This window comes from Mustela erminea, chromosome 3 (assembly GCF_009829155.1).
Source record: "Mustela erminea isolate mMusErm1 chromosome 3, mMusErm1.Pri, whole genome shotgun sequence".
NCBI lineage: Eukaryota > Metazoa > Chordata > Mammalia > Carnivora > Mustelidae > Mustela > Mustela erminea.
In genome coordinates, this window is record NC_045616.1 from 47,373,454 (window position 1) to 47,391,550 (window position 18,097).

The 18,097-nt window shown below is 36.5% G+C and overlaps 1 protein-coding gene across 7 annotated transcripts in view; it reads left to right on the forward strand.

Moving 5' to 3' along the window:
• The window catches only part of FAM172A (family with sequence similarity 172 member A), a 423,647-nt gene that overhangs the window by 1,146 nt on the left and 404,404 nt on the right, over window positions 1-18,097 (forward strand). The window lies entirely within an intron of this gene.

The following is an 18,097-nucleotide window of genomic DNA, read 5'->3' on the forward strand; positions in this document are numbered from 1 at the left end:
ACTTTAATCATTCCTACTCTGGATGGCTTTGAGGCAGTGGCTGGTGGCTGTTGGAAGGCTGGAGATGATAGAAGTGTACCTAGACCAAGAGGAAAATACGATTTTATGCTGTGAGCATCCATCTGTTTATTCATTTAACAAGTATTTATTGGCCACCCTCAATGTGCCAAGTGGTGTTGTAGGTGATGGGGTACAACAGAATAGACAAAGTCCTTGTGCTCCTGGAATTTACTCGCAGTGGATGGCGAAAAAGATTACCAAGTAAATGTATATATCAGGTAGTGATAAAAACTGTGAAGAAAATAAAGCTCTTTATGGGGAGTGAGAATTACAGAGAATACTATTGTACATAGGATTTTCAAGCTTAGCCTCTCTGATAAAGGAGCATATGAGTAGACATCTGAATGAAATGAGAGAGTGAACTCTGCAGGTTGTGGGATGGGTGTTTTAGTGTAGCAAAACGTGGTGAGGCAAGGGTATGTTTGGTATATCGGAGAATAGCAATGATGGAGGCGTTAGGGTTTAAGAATCTCGAAAATGAGTATTTATTCAGTGGTTTGGTGTGTGCATGAGAGATCTTACTTATTGACAGACTGTTGATTTTTTTTTTCATCTTTCCCAGATAGAGCTCTATGAGGAGAATCTGAAGTCCTTAAATATTTAGAGATGTTTCTGCTCTTCACTGACACTAATGAAGTTAAACACCATTTACTTAGTTAATAAATTTCTTGTGTTCTCTGTTTTAATCAGATAAGGTTTACACAGTAGCCATGGATAAGTAAATATCAAGTACTTTCCTGCCCTATTGTAAACTTTACTTTTCATTCATCTTTTTTATTCTGGTAAAATATACATAACATAAAATTTACCATTTTAAACATTTTAAACTGTATATATGAGTGGTACTAAGTACACTCACACTATTAGGCAATTATCACTGTCATCCATCTCTAGAACTTTTCATCTTCCTCAACTGAAAATCCATACACTTTAAACATTAACTCTGTTCTCCCCTCCCTTTAGCCTCTTACAACCACCAGTTTACTTTCTGTCTCTAAATATCCTGTCTCTACTCAAGGTTTACTCGTATGAATGGAATCATACAATATTTGTCCTTTGGTGACTGGCTTATTTCTCTTAGCATTATGCTTTCAAGGTTCATGCGTGTTGTATCTTGTTTTCTTCTTAAGGTTGACCGATACTCCACTGTATGTGTATACCACATTTTTTTAAAATCATTTTGACCGTCGATGATTGTGTTGCTTTCACATTTTGCCTGTTGTGAATAAAGGTTGCTCTGAACAGAAGTTGCAAATATCTGTTTGAGTTTCTGCTTTCATGTCTCTTGCCTATATATTCAGAATTGGATCAAATGTCAATTCTGTATTTAATTTTTTAGGAATCACCTTACTGTTATCCGCACTGATTGTACTATTTTGTTTTATGTTCCTACTAACAATGAGCAGAGGTTGCAATTTTTCTACGTCTTTACCGATACTTTTTCACATCTTTGCCAAACACATTCTCTCTCTCTCTCTTTGATAATAGTCATCCTAATGGGTGTGAAGTAGTATCTCGTGCAGTTTTTATTTGCAGTTTCCTAATGATTGGAGGTGTTAAACATCTTTTCATATGCTTTGGGGCCATATGTATATCTTCTTCAGAGTGCTATTCATTTATTTTAAGATCTGATTTTAATAGAAATTTTTGGATTTATTATTTTTTTGGGGGGGGTGAGTCTTCTTCTTCTTCTTCTTTTTTTTTTTTTAAAGATGTTATTTATTTATTTGACAGACAGAGATCACAAGCAGGCAGACAGGCAGGCAGAGAGAGGGAGAGGAGGAAGCAGGCTCCCTGCAGAGCAGAGAGCCCGATGCGGGACTTGATCCCAGGACCCTGAGATCATGACCTGAGCCGAAGGCAGCGGCTTAACCCACTGAGCCACCCAGGCGCCCCTGGGGTGAGTCTTCTAAGGGTTAAGAAGACAGCCGCTATTTCTCTGTGGATTACCTTAACCCTAAAATACTATAATTGTAAAAATTTCAGTTATCTGTAGACAAGAATCTGCAATAACTCCAAACTTAGAAATAAAAAGGACCATAAAGCATCTTTTTATAACAATGAATGAACCTTTGAGTATCAGATTGTGATAAAAAAACAGTTCAGAAAAACCAAGGATCATTCCGACCTGCTTTGATTTTTTTTTTCTTTTAATTAGAAGGCAAGGAGTGTATTGATTGGCTGACTGTGTCTGTGAAGTTGATCTTTTTTTTCTGAGAGCTGGAGGCCTGGAAACAAACAGAAGAGACAAAAATGGTGAAACAGGGGCACTGGGTGGCTCAGTCAGTTAAGCGTCTGACTCTTGATTTTGGCTCAGGTCATGATCTCGGGATTGTGAGGTAGAACTCTGCATCTGGCTGTGTGCTGGGCGTGCAGCCTGCTTAAGATTCTCTCTTTCTGTTCTCCCTTCTCCCCTTAAAAATGGTGAAACAGAAGAAAGAAGTACTGGATAGCAATATAACAATGGGGAATGGCAAAGGACATCAGTAAGCGGCAGAACTGGCAGCAGAGGAGATAAGATTCAGCAACAAGGTGACAGAAACTAATATAGCTCCACAGATTGGAATGGGATGGGGCGGGAGAGAGCAGATCACCAGCTACATCTCAGCATATGGTTCTCAAATCAGCCATTTGGCCTTGAGTAGTTCAGTAAGACCTACTGTGTACCAGTGTGTCTGTCAGTTCATCTGGCTCAGTAGTCAGTGTTTGGAAGGTGTGCAGTATATACAGTCCTACAGGAATAAACTAAATTTTTCAGACAGTGTATCACATTATTTCCATCCATAGAATAATGAGGTTTAATTGAGTAATTTAATGAGTAATTGTGTAATTTAACAATGTTCAGCATTGTTAAAAAAGGGGGGGGGTTGGATTATTTTTATGAGAAGGAAAGGATTTTTTTTTCCAGAATAGCTAATGGCCTAGTAGTTCAAGGTAACACTTTTTTTTTTCCTTTTTTTTAAACTATTGAATGTTTTTTTTTTTTTTTTTTTTTTATTGAATGGTTTTGTACACTATCATTGTCTAGAAAATACTCTTGGGTACTACATTTAGCTAACTATTTCAGTTATAAAGCTCATTTAAACTGATTACTTTAATTTAAAGTAATGAATGAAAAATTGTACCACAATTTTGCTCATCACTCTTTGGCAAATTAAAATTGATTAATTTGGTACAGATGAGATGGCAGATGACTGACTTGCTCAAGGTTTCACAGCTAAGTTAAAGACAAGGCAGAGACAGCAGTACTCTGCTGCTTTCTCTGTTATTGTATTGTTGTCTCCTTTTTTGGGGACTGGTTCCTTTTTCCAATATAGATAATGTAGATGATTTTGCTGTAGAGAAAAATATCACTGTGAAGACATGTTATTGAAGCAAAGCATTTTATAGAGCAGATAAGATACTTATTTTAAGTATAGTCTAGATTGATAATGTACTCAGGGTTGATTTCTTTGGAGGTTGGAGAGATGCTAATAACACTAAGATTTTGGGGGCACCTGGGTGGCTCTGTAGGTTAAGCCTCTGCCTTCAGCTCAGGTCATGATCCCAGGGTTCTGGGATGGAGCCCTGCATTGGGCTCTCTGCTCAGGGGGGAGCCTGCTTCCCTCCTCCTCTCTCTCTCTGGCTCTCTGCCTACTTGTAATCTGTCTCTCAAATAAATAAGTGAAATATTTAAAAAAAAAAGATTTTGGATTTGGGCCTTTGTAAGGCCCTTAATGAGCTCATTACAAAAATGGTCGCAACTAATACCTAACAGTATAACTATTAACTGTCATAAGATATGGCTGATGTTCTTAGCCTGTGCTAATCACATTTCCCTCATACGAGTTTTGACATCAGAAAGCAACAAGAATGATACTATGTGTGGATACACACACTGCTCCTATTTAAAAACAATTCAGAGTTAATATCTAAGGTAATGAAGGAGTGTTAAGTGATATCCTTTTCAGGTATAAGGCATAACTTGGTTTTGTGTGCCTTGTTTAGAATATGGACAGGCTAGAATTGTAACCAAAATTGCAACTCAAAGTAAGGCATTTTTAAAAAGTTAAAAGTTTGCTTAATTAAAGTAGTTAAATACTCTCCTGATTAGTATTACCCATTCTTCAGTGTATCATCATTTTTGTGTGTATTGTGGAAATTGTTATAGTACTAACTCAGTTTTTTTGGAAATTAATCATCTTGATCCGTTTGGTTTAACACCCTTTAATGTAGTTGGGAGTATTTATCTTAGGCTTGGTTTTGGAAAATACTTTTGACCTGATTGAACTTTCTGGGAAATTATTGTTTAAGGGATTACTGGAGTCTTATTTTTATTACTGACATATCTGTTTTGCCCTGGAAGTTATTTAGTTATATGGGAGAAATAATAGATAATTATACCCTCTATGATACTGCATCAAGCAGAGTTTGCAAATTGGAGATATCCAGCCTAAACGGACCTGCACAATCTTTAATTTTGTAAAATAGTTTTCAGCTAATTTATGTAAATATCCAGGTTTCTTGTTTCTCCTGAGAAATAGAAAGTTCTACACACTGGTCTTCACTGTGTATAACAACAGTAGGGCAAATTACAATTCCCTTGAAATGAGCTATGTGTTTTTCAGTTTGTTGCAGGCTTTACATTCATACATTGTAAGCTTATGACTTACAGGGCTCACTGCATGTATTGACTGCCTGTTAACTTTCTGCTGCCCTTAGACATTTGAATTTTTGATTCCTGCATTATATCGTCTTTAAATGCGTGATCATTTGTCTTTGCCTTTCTATGGTTATATTGCACCCTTTCACTTTTATTTTCTTGATACCTCCAGTGACTGGGGTATGGCCTTTGGTGTTGACTACCTCTCAAGAGTGACGGTTTATGCTGTAAAATATATTTTTTTAAAATCCTAGTGTGCTGAAGTAACCTCCCTTAAGTTGCTGTCAAGGCAGTGGTAGAGTCTTTTCTATAGGTTGGATTATGGCCTGAATTTTAAACTGGGTGGCTCTAGGTTTGGATCCAACACAAACTGGATTTACTGGAGACCATTTGCACCTTTTTTTTTTTTTTTTTTTGCCAGCATGAAAGCATTTTTTATTTGTACACTGTTCTTTTAGAATTTTTCCTACTTTTTTCTAGGTTACTAATATGATAAATCAGTTTGTGCTAATATGTTGACAGGTAATTGTGATTAGAGTATTGTTTAGAGGTAGTATTTTGTTATTTTGGAACAGTGCGAGTGATTATAATGGTGGAAATTTTATCTGCATTAGGAATACAAAAGTACTTTTAAAAAACTAGACATTTCAGTTTTATCGTTGAAAACAAACTATTGAAAACAAGTTTATTTATTCTGAATATTTTCTTCAGTAGGAAACATGCATAATTAGTTTTATCCAAACAAGCATATGTGTTTGTGTTTTTAACTGTTCTAATTAAAAATGTAAGGTTCCTCTCTCTCTTTCTTTCTCAATGAAGAAAGACTTTCAGCCAGATCAGCCGTTAATTCTGAAAATATTGAGCTATGTAAGCTAATTTCCCACTATTTTTTAAAATCCAGAGACAATAAAAGAAAGCATTCTTATTTTGGTAAGTCTAGAGGAAGATTTCCCTTACGTAGGAAATAAATTATTGCTGAATTGGAAAATCAGGTAATTCAGTGATGATGAGAATGAATGAATCTGGGAGCTTTAGTGGTGTTCACATGTTGTCTGTTATGTAACAAACGATCCCAAAATTTAGCAGCTTGAAATGAAAAATATTATTTCACACAGTATCTTAAAGAAATTTAGGGTCAGCTTAGGGGTGGTTCTGGTGTAGGATCTCTCATGAGGTTGTAGTTATAGTGTCAGCTAGGGTTGCAGTCCTCTATGGTTTGTCTGGCTCTGTAAGATCCACCTCCAAGCTTACTCTTATGGCTGTTGGCAGGAAGCTTCACTTAAGTACCAATTGGGCCTCTCCATAGGGCTGCTCACAGCATGGCTTCCCAAGAGCAAGTGATCTGATAGAGTGAGAGGGCACTCAAGCTGGAAGCCACAATGTTATAATTTCTGAGATGTGATGCTATCACTTTTCGTGTTTAGTACTGGTCATACAAGTCAACTCTGGCACTGTGTGGGAGGAGACTCCATGGAAATGTGAATAACAGGACGAAGGAAGTTGGCTGCCACTGTCTTGCCCTCCAGACCCCAAGTGTTCATGTCCTTCCCACATGCAGAGTACACCCACTGCTTCCCAAGGCCTAACACGTCTCATTCTGTTACTGTATCATCTCAGAGCGCAGGATTTCATCTTCTAAATCAGATCTGGGCTTAGATATAGTTCCTTGGGTGTTTTTCAAGCACAGCTCTTTGAGTACCATTCTGCTCCATCTGCCTCTCCCCACCTGCAATACTGAACGAACATACAATGGGGGACAGGCATAGGAAAACTGCTATAGATAGTTTTGTTCTAAAAGGGCAAAAATGGAAGATGCCAGGGTGTCCCTGGTTCATAGCAATTCTGAGATCCAGATAGGAAAATATTAGAAGTTTCTTGATTGGATCTGAAGCCTGGGAATAATTCTTTATGGTTCTTTGCCTTACCTTCTGTGCTTTTCCTTGTATCTCTGTCTTTTTTCATGAAAGATAGCACATGTTTCTAAGGTGAGTTGTTTTCTCAACTTGCTTTCTTTTGGGGCCCCAATTCTCTCTTCATTTAAGTTATATTAAATCTTTTGTATATTAAATAAAAAGATATATTAATCTTTTATAAATCTTGTGGATGTTGAATGAATTCTATTGAGATATATTCCTTTGGGCAAAAGTTACACTTTTTTTGATATTAAATCCTTATATGCATTGGGCTCCTAGTAACAAGGCTGAAAGATAATGCCCTTATTTTGTAGAAGCTTTATTGTTTGAGAGGATCAATAGTGCATTCTAATGTCTTTTGAGGCCCTTTTGGCTGAATGACTAATAGTCTGAGGCACCAGCTTTAATATTTTTAAAGTTTTTTTTTTTTTTTTAAAGATTTTATTTATTTATTTGACAGAGAGAGATCACAAGTAGGCAGAGAGGCAGGCAGAGAGAGAGAGGAGGAAGCAGGCTCCCTGCTGAGCAGAGAGCCTGATGCGGGACTAGATCCCAGGATCCTGAGATCATGACCTGAGCCGAAGGCAGTGGCTTAACCCACTGAGCCACTCAGGCACCCCTATTTTTAAAGTTTTAATGAAGGAGTTTTCAGTCATACCCTCAGCTTCATTTTTGAGTGGTGTTTTCCTGGTAGTACCCTGCATATTTTCTTTTAATAGATTTTGTTTTTTAGAACGGTTCTAGGTTCACAGAAAAATTGAGTAGAAAGTTAAGAGATGTCCCACATACCTCCTGCCCCTACGCTTGCACGGCCTCTCCCATCAGCATTCCAAATCAGAGTGGTGTATTTGTTACAACTGATTAACCTCTTTTGACCTTTCTCTATCATCCAAAATACATAGTTATGGTGTTAATGCATTCTGTGGGTTCAGGCAAATGTGTAATGACATGTATCCCCCATCATAGTATTTTTTATAGAGAATAATTTCACTGCACTTAAATAGTTTCACTACCTTGTTTAGCCCTCCTTTCCTCAACCCCTGCCAACCTATAAACTTTTCATTCTGTCTATAGTTTTGCCTTTTCCAAAATGTCTTATGGTTGGAATTGTATAGTATGTAGATATTCTTTTCAGATTGGCTTTTTTTCACTTAGTAATGGGTCTTTAAAGTTCCTCCCCTATTTTTTCATGGGTTGATAGTTCTTTTTTTTTAAGTGCTTAATAATCCATTGTATGGTTTTACCACAGTTGATTTATTCATTAAGCTACTGAAGGACATCTTGGTTGTTTCTAAATTTGGCAGTAATGAATAAAGCTGCTGTAAACATCTGTGAGCGGGTGTTTGTATGGACAGAAGTTTTCAACTTATTTGGGTAAATACCAAGGAGTATGATTCCTGTAATGTATGGTGAGAGTATGTTTAATTTTGTAACAAACTGCCTTATTTAGCTTCCATCATGGCTGTACCATTTTGCATTTTCACCAGCAATGAAATGAGAGTTCCTATTGCTCTAGTTGCTTGCCAGTATTTCTTGTTGTCAGGCATTTAGGAATTTGTTCTAATAGGTATGCAGCAGTAACTCATTGTTGTTTTAATTTGCAATTCATAATAGCATATGATGTTTAGGATCTTTTCATAAGCTTATTTGCCATCTGTGTATCTTTGGTGAAGCATCTATTCAGGCCTTTGGCCCAGTTTTCTTGTTGTTGCATTTTAAGAGTTCTTTGTATATTTTAGGTAAGATACCTTTATTAGATACGTCTTTTGCAAATATTTTCTCTCAGTTTGTGGCTTGGCTTTTCACTTACTTGACAGTATATTTTGTAGAGTAAGTCTTATCTTCTTTTTGTTTAACAGCCCTTTCATTATTTTCTCTCTCACTTCGCAAGTTTTACTATAAGCAGTAAAATGAACCAGGTGGCACATTCAACACTCTGGTAGGAAATCTTAGCTAGATCAGCCACTTCGTTAGTCATATTTTCTTCTTTCTGTATAACTCCGTGGGACAGTGTTGTTAAAGTTTCTGCCACTACTTAACAAGTATCCCCCTTCTTCAAATTTCCATTTGCTTTTTTGCAAGTCCTCTCCCATAGACTTATCAGAGTTCAGGGACTTTTATAAACACATTCTTCAGGGTGTTTTAGGCTTTCTCTACACTCTGCGTAGAGCCCCCTGGCTGGTTCCAAAGCCCCTCTTACATTTTAAGTTTTCAGTATGGCTGCACTCCACTTACAGGTACCAAAATTTATCTTTTCCTGCCCTAAAAGAAACCATCATGTTGTACAGTTATAATTCTAAGCTTTTTTTAAAAACAGATCATGTGGGTATTTTAATTACAGCACAATCTGAGTTTGCAACCTTGAAGAAAGGGCTGGATCCTTATAGTTGTGGGTACCTTTGGGCAGAATCTGATGAAGCTAGGAACCTTGCCTCTCTAAATTATGTTGAACCTCCTTTGCCAGTAGAAGTAGCCCTCTGCTCCTTCTTAGGAGGTCTGTCTCCCTGGCCTAGAGACCCTGTAATATCTCTTAAAGTAGTTTCCTACAATGGACCGCCAATGATCTTGTCTTATTCTTGCCACCTTTCATTGCTTTTAGACCTATAATCAGACTTGAGTCCGCAGAGGCCCCAGGGGATGAGGTATAAAATTAAAACTAGGAAGAAGTGTGATACACTAAAATAATTTGATAGTTTTTGTCAATTTTGGTTCTACAGAAATCAGCGGAACATATATTGGAATGGATTCTCAGAGTGTGGAATCAGGTTAAAGGAATATTGGATCAGGCAGTAGTGGTGGTGGTGGTGCTGTTACTGCTGGTGGATGATATAGTGTCAGGGAGTCCTGTAAAGATTACACTGTTATGAGGATACTCCCAGCATTTCACTTAGGAAATGAGAAATGGTGAGGACCTAAATGAAGACAACAGAGTTGGGGATAGGAAAGAAGGAACTGATGCTCTCTGCTCCTCTCATGTTTTATGCATTCTTTCTTAGCACTTGCAGTTTAATTATTTAATGTGCTCTCTCACTAGACCAAGCTATTCAATTATTAGGACCACTTATTTTTGTAACAGCATGAGAGACAGCAAACATTATATGCTGCGTATTATTGTAAACATCTAACATACATTAATTCTTTTGATCCCCCATCTATTCTTTAAGTAAGTACTAATAATAAATACATTTTTTTGGATGCGAAAACAATGTTACTGTGTTGAGGATCCTTAAGAACCCTTAGGTTTGATGATTTCCTGGAAGAACTCCCAGAACTCGGAAAAGCTGTTATATTCATGCTTTCAGTTTATTATAGTGAAAAGATACAGATTAAAATCAGCAAAGAGAAGAAGCACGAAGGGCAGGAGTCCAGGAGACACAAAGCACTAGCTCCTCTTGTCATCTTTCAATACAGTCATATGGAAGTGCTTAATTGCCTAAAGACAATGTGTGATAAGTGTAAAGTCTTAACCAACCAGGAAGGCTCCCCTGAGCCTTGGAGTCTAGGGTTTTGTCTTTTTTTTTTGTTTCCCTTTTAGGGGTTGGGGCTGTCAGTCACCTCGGCATGGAGTGACAACTACTCAGTTTTCAGCCCTCACAGAGATCAGACTGATAAAGCTTGCTGCAGGACTCAGGTGGATCAAAGCATGCACTCACCGTAAATCACATGGTTAGAATAAACTATATGGCATGGCCCATGGCTTCCAGTATACAAAGACACTCTTATCAGGCATGATATTCCAGGGCCTTTTTAGCTATTTCCCAGAAGCTAGTCAAGGGACCATCCATTCCTTAGAAAATACAGGGTTTGAACACCTTAAGCCTGCTGTTAACCTTTTACTGGACAGCTGAAGGTCAAGTAACTTGCCCTCGGAAATACATAGAATAGTTAAAATTTAAACAGAGGCATTCCAGTTCTGGTATCACTTGTTTTAACCATACTCTACTGCCTTTTGGCATCTCTTCTGTCAAACACAAAATCTGTTATGTTTGAGCAGTTAATAAATTTTCATTAAGTGAATGAATGAAAAGATAGTAGGAAACTGTAGGCTCGTTCTGCTGATTTAATAAAGGTCATTACTGTTAGAAGTTTTTTAATCTTCATGAAATAGCATATGTCTATATCTACTCCCACGCCCTCTAAATCTATAGCAGTTATTAGACGCTTGCTGAAGATCAGCTTAAGTTTCTTTTTGCCCTCTTCATGTGTGTAAATATTGCTCAATTGCCTGGAGTGGTAAGATTAGAAATCTAATTATTTCCAGTGTATTTCCAGAGTATATGACTGCTTGAAATTTCAATATTTAGAGCTTTTTTTTTGGCGTGCAGTCTTATGAATTCTATAATAATTACACTCAAATCTAAATACTTGTGATGTTTAAGTTATTTTTGTATTCATGTATATTTGCTGATCTCTCTTAGAATAAATAATGAGGTTTGACTGTAATATCATAAAATAATCCCTTCTCTAGCAGTGTATGTATTTCTCATATTTTTTCTACCAACATGGTCCATTGTTTTCCATAGAATGAGTACTATCCATAGCAGGTAAACATTTTAGAAAAAGAAAATAAATCATACCAGTTACCATTTTAACATTTAAAAGTCTCCTTTTATCCTTATTAAGACATAACCTTATTAAGATATAACCTTTTAACCTTATTAAGATATAACTGAACTACAATAAACTTTACATGTTTAAAGTTTATATTTTGGTGTGTTTTTGACACATCCATGAAACTGTCATCACAACCAAAATAATGTTTTTCACCTCCAAATGTTTTTTCATGTCAGTTTTCAGTGGTCATTTGTATATTTCTTTTAAATCTTTTGCCTGCTTTCTTTTGAAATCTATTAAATTTTATTAATTTTTAAATTTCATTATCATTAACATACAGTGTTATATGGTTTCAGGTTTATAGTATAGTGGTTCAATAATCCTATACATTACTCTCTGCTCCTTAAGATAGGTGTACTCTTAATCCCCTTCGCTCATTTCACCCATCCCCCCTGCCCATCTCTCCTCTGGTAACCATCTGTTTGTTCTCTATATTCAAGAGTATGTTTTTGGTCTAATTCTAATATATATATATGTATATATATATGTATATATATGTGTGTATATATATACATATACATATATATATATATATACACATATATATATATACACACATACACACACATACACATACACACACACACACAGATCTTCTTTATCCATCCGTATATTGATGGACACTTGGGTTGTTTCCATCATTTGTCTGTTGTAAATAATGCTTCCATAAATATGAAGGTAGGTATATCCTTTTGAATTATTGTCTTTGTATTTTTTAGGTAAATACCCAGTAATGTGATTACTGGATCATAGGGTAGTTCTATTTTTTTTTTTTTTTAAAGGGAGAGGCGGGGGTGGGGCAGTGGAAGAGAGAAAATCTTAAGCAGGCTCCATGCCCAGCACAGAGCCTGACTTGGGGCTTGATCTCATGACTCTGAGATCAGGACTTGAGGTAAGAGCAAGAGTCAGGTGCTTAACTGACTGAGCCACCCAGCACCCTGTTCTATTTTTAATTTTGGGGGGAACCTCCATTCTGTTTTCTGCAGTTGTTGCACCAGATTGCGTTCCCACCTACAGTGAATGAGGAGGGTTCCTTTCCCTCCCAATTCTTGACGACGCTTGTTTCTTATGTTTCTGATTTTAGCCATTCTGACAGGTATGAGGTGATAACTCATTATAATTTTGATTTGCATTTCCTTGTTGATGAATGATGTTGAGCATCTCTCCTGTGTCTGTTGGCCATGTGGATGTCTTCTTTGGAGAAATGTCTGTTCAGGTCTTCTGCCCATTTTTTATTTGGATTATTTGTTTTTTGGGTATTGAATTGTATAAAGTCCTTATATATTTTGGCTACTAATCCTTTAATAGGATATGTCATTTGCAGTATCTTCTCCCATTCAATAGGTTGTATTTTAGTTTTGCTGATTGTTTCCTTTGCTACACAGAAGTTTTTTATTTTGATGTATTCCTGACAGTTTGTTTTTGCTTTTTTTCCCTCTTGCCTCAGGACACATATCTAGAAACGTGTTGCTCTGTCCAGTCTCAGATACATTACTGCCTGTGCTTTCTTCTAGGATTTTTATGGTTTTAGGTCTCACATTTAGGTACTTAATCCATTTTGAGTTTATTTTTGTCTGTTGTGTAAGAAAATGGTCCAGTTTCATTCTTTTGCACATAGCTGTCCAGTTTTCCCAACATCATTTGTTGAAGAGACTCTTTTTTCCCATTGCTTCTTCTGGCCTCCATTGTTGAAAATTAATTGACCATATAATTTGGGTTTATTTCTGGGCTTTCTGTTCTGTTCCATTGATATGTGTCTCTGGTTTTGTGCCAGGACCATACTATTTTGATTGCTATAGTTTTGTAGTATAACTTGAAATCTGGAATTGTGATACCTCCAGCTTTGTTTTTCTTTTTCAAGATTCTGTTGGTTATTTGAGATCTTTTGTGGTTTCATAAAAATTTTAGGATTGTTCTAGTTCTGTGAAAAATGCTGTTGATATTTTGATAGGATTGTATTAAATCTGTAGATTGATTTGGGTAGTATGAACATTTTAACAATACTTGTTCTTCCAGTACATGAGCTTGGAATATCTTGTTTGTGTTGTCTTGAGTTACTTTTCTCAGTGTTGTATAGTTTTCAGGGTTCAAGTTTTTCACCTCCTAGGTTAAGTTTAGTCCCAGTTATTTTATTCTTTTTGGTGCAATTGTAAATGAGACTGCTTTCTTAATTTCTCTTTCTGCTGCTTCATTATTTTTTTTTAAAGATTTTATTTATTTATTTGACAGAGAGAGATCACAAGTAGGCAGAGAGGCAGGCAGAGAGAGAGAGAGAGGAGGAAGCAGACTCCCTGCTGAGCAGAGAGCCTGATGCGGGACTCGATCCCAGGACCCTGAGATCATGACCTGAGCCGAAGGCAGCAGCTTAACCCACTGAGCCACCCAGGCGCCCTCTGCTGCTTCATTATTAACGTATAGAAGTGTAATGGGTTTCTGTACACTGATTTTATGTCCTCTGACTTTACAGAATTCATTGATCAGTTCTAGTAATCAGTTCCAGTAGTTTTCTGGTGGAGTCTTTAGAGTTTTCCATATATGGTATCATGTCATCTGCAAATGTGGAAGTTTTACTTGTTCCTTGCCAGTTTGGATGCCTTTTATTCCTTTTTGTCATCTAATTGCTGTGGCTAGATTTCTGTTACTATGTTGAATAAAAGTGCTAAGAGTGGACATCCTTACCTTGTTCCTGACCTTAGGGAAATGCTCTTAGTTTTTCTCCATTGTAAGTTTATTATGTTGAGGTGTATTTTCTCTAAAGCTACTTTGTTGAGGGTTTTTATCATGAATAGATGTTATACTTTGTTACATGCTTTTTCTGCCTCTGTTGAAATGATCATAGGGTTTTTAATCCTTTCTCTTATTGATATGATGCATCATGTTGACTGATTCAGGAATAATGTATTGTTGGATTTGGTTTGATAATATTTTTTTGAGTATTTTTATGTTCATCAGAGGTATTAGGCTGTAGTTGTTTTGTTTGTTTTTGTTTTTGTTTTGTTTTGTTGTGTCTTCATCTGATTTTAGTATCATGGTAATACTGGCCCCAATAGAATGAATTTGGAAGTTTTTCTTCCTCTTCAATTTTTAAGAATAGTTTGAGAGGAAGGAGTATTAAATGTTTGGTAGAATTCACCTGTCTTAGTCTGGACTTTGTTTGTTTTGCCTCCTTTTAAATTGGGTTATTATTATTGTTCAGTTCCAAGAGTTCTTCCCATAATTTGTATACAAATCTTTTTTTCTAATATGTCTTTTTCAAATATTTATTCCAGTTTGTGGCTTCTTGTTCACTTTCTTAATGTTATTTTTTGGAGAGCAAATGATTTTTAATTTTAATGAGACATAACTTACCAATTTTTTTCTTTTATGTTTCATGGGTGTTTTGTTGTTGTTATTGTTATAACTAAGAAACTTTTGTCTATTCAGGGTTGCAAAAGTTTTCTCCTGTGTTTTCTTCCAGATTTTTATAGTTTTAGGTATTATATCCAGGTCTGTGATCTATTTTGAGTTACTCTTTATGTATGATGTGAATTGGTTTTTATTTTTTTCCATACAGATATTCAATCAGCATTATTATTGGAGACTTTCCTTCTATTGAATAGCCTTACACTTTTGTTGGAAATCAACTGACTTTATATGTGTTTGTCTATTTTTAGACTCTGTTCAGTTCCTTTATTGTATATATATTTTTTCTCAATACCAAACTGTTTTGATTACTATAACTGCATGGTAACTTTAAAAATTATTTAGGGTAGTTCTTCCACTTTGGTGCGCTATGAAATTGCTTTGGTTATTCTAGTCTTCTGTATTTCTGTGTGAATTTTAGAATTAACTTTCCAATATCTACAGAATAGCCTCCTGTGATCTGATTGGGATTGTGTTGGATTTATAAATAAATTTGGGGAAGAACATCATCTCAAAAATAGTGAGTTTTCTTATTCCTGAAAGTGGTATTTCTTTCTATTTATTCACATCTTTATTTTTTTTCCAACAAAGTGGTTTTTGATGTAACATTCTTGGATCTTATCTGTTAGCTTTATTTTTAGGAATTTATTGTTTTTGGCACCACTGAACTGATTATTTCCCATATTTCCTGATTGTTCTTGATCTATATATACCTGTGTTTATGAATGTAGTTGTATTTTATACTTTTCTTTGTGTTCGCTCACCTTGTTAAATTGTTGACAGTAGTAGTGTTGTTTTGTAGTTTCTCTGGGATTTTCCATGTTAATAGTCACATAAAATGCAATTAAAGACAGTTTTACTTTGTTCCAATCTCTGTGCGTTCCTCCCTGCATTGCACTGAGTACTGACTTATGCATTTGATGTGTAGGGCAGGCAGATTATCAGTGTATCTAGAGCTTACTCTGTAATAAACTTATGAACCAAGCCAGTCAAATACTATATTTTATTTACCATATCCACATTTACATCTCTCAATTCACTTAATGGTAAAGTGGGTATTCATAAATTAATGGGCAAAGGCAATCAAATGCTGCATTTTATATACTCTATCCACATGTATTTCTCTTAGTATAGTTAATGAAGAAAGTGGGCATTCCCACTCTTGCCACTATTGTTCAACATAGTACTAGAAGTCCTATCAGGAAACAAAAAGAAATAAAAGTTATTCACATTGGCAAAGAAGAAGTTAAACTCTCTCTCTTCACAGATGACATGATACTTTATGTGGAAAACCCAAGAGACTCCACCCCCAAATTACTAGAACTCATACAGCATTTCAGTAATGTGGCAAGATACAAAATGAATGCACAGAAATCAGTTATTTTCTTATACACTAATAATGAAACTGTAGAAAGGGAAATTAGAGAATCGATTCCCTTTATTATAGCACCAAAACCCATAAGATACCTTGGAATAAACCTAACCAAAGAGGTAAAGGATCTGTACTTGAGGAACTACAGAACACTCATGAAAGAAATTGAAGAAGACACAGAAAGATGGAAAAACATTCCTTGCTCATGGATTGGAAGAATAAACATCGTTAAAATCTCTGTGCCGCCCAGAGCAATTTATACTTTCAGTGCCATCCTGATCAAAATGTTATTGGCATTTTTCAAACTGCTGGAATAAACAATCCTAAAATTTGTATGGAACCAGAAAAGACCCCAAATCGCCAAGGAAATGTTGAAAAGAAAAACAAAGCTGGGGGCATCACATGTTGCCTTATTTCAAGCTTTTATTACAAAGCTGTGATCACCAAGACAGCATGGTACTGGCTCAAAAACAGACACATAGACCAATGGAAACAGAGTAGAAATCCCAGATATGGACCCTCAACTCTATGGTCAAATAATCTTTGACATAGCAGGAAAAAACATCTGGTGGAAAAAAGACAGTCTCTTCAATAAATGGTACTGGGAAAATTGGACAGCTATGTGTAGAAGAATGAAACTCAACCATTCTCTTGCACCATACACAAAGATAAATTCAAAATGGATGAAAGACCTCAACATGAGACAGGAATCCATCAAAATCCTAGAGGAGAACATAGGCAGTAACCTCTTTCACATTGGCCATGGCAGCTTCTCTCAAGACCCGTCTCCAAAGACAAGTGAAACAAAAGTGAAAAGGAACTTTGGGACTTCATCAAGATAAAAAGCTTCCACACAGCAAAGGAAATAGTCAGCAAAACAAAGGGGCAACCCACAGAATGGGAGAAGATATTCACAAATGACACTATAGAGCATGGACTGATATCCAACATCTATAAAGAACTTCTCAAACTCAACACCCAAAAAACAGATAATCAAGTCAAGAAATAGACAGAAGACATGAACACACACTTCTCCAATGAAGACACACAAATGGCTAGCAGACACCTGAAAAAATGTTCATTATCATTAGCCATCAGGGAAGTTCAAATCAAAATCACATTGAGATACCACCTTACACCTGTTAGAAGGACAAAGATCAACAAGGCAGGAAACAACAAATGTTGGAGAGGATGTGGAGAAAGGGGAACCTTCTTACACTGTTGGTGAGAATGCAAGTTGGTGCAGCCACTTTGGAAAACAGTGTGGAGGTTCCTCAAAAAATTAAAAATATGGGGTGCCTGGGTGGCTCAGTGTGTTAAAGCCTCTGCCTTCGGCTTGGGTCATGATCCTGGGGTCCTGCGATCGAGCCCCGCATTGGGCTCTCTGCTCAGCGGGGACCCTGCTTCCTCCTCTCTCTCTGCCTGCTTCCCTGCCTACTTGTGATCCCTGTCTATCAAATAAATAAATAAAATCTTTAAAAAAATTTTTAAAATAGAGTTACCCTATGATCCAGCAATTGCACTACTGGGTATTTACTCCAAAGATACAGATGTAGTGAAAAGAAGGGCCATATGTACCCCAGTGTTAATAGCAGCAGTGTCCACAATAGCCAAAAAGTGGAAGGAGCCAAGAAGCCCTTCAACAGATGAATGGATAAAGAAGATGTGGTCCATATACCCAATGGAATATTACTCAGCCATCAGAAAGGATGAACAGCCAACTTTTGCATCAACATGGGTGGAACTGGAGGAAATTATGCTAAGTGAAGTAAGTCAAGCAGAGAAAGTCAATTATCATATGGTTTCACTTACTTGTGGAACATAAGGAATAACATGGAGGACATTAGGAGAAGGAAGGAAAAGTGAAGGGGAAATCAGAGGGTGAGATGAACCATGAGAGACTGTGGACTCCAAGAAACAAACTGAAGGTTTTAAAGGGGAGGGGGGAAGGGTGAGCCTGGTGGTGTGTATTAAGGAGGGCACTCATTACAGGAGCACTGGGTGTTGTATATAAGCAGTGAATCTTGGAACACTACATCAAAAACTAATGATGTATTGTATGGTGACTAACACAGACAAAATAAAAAATGGGCA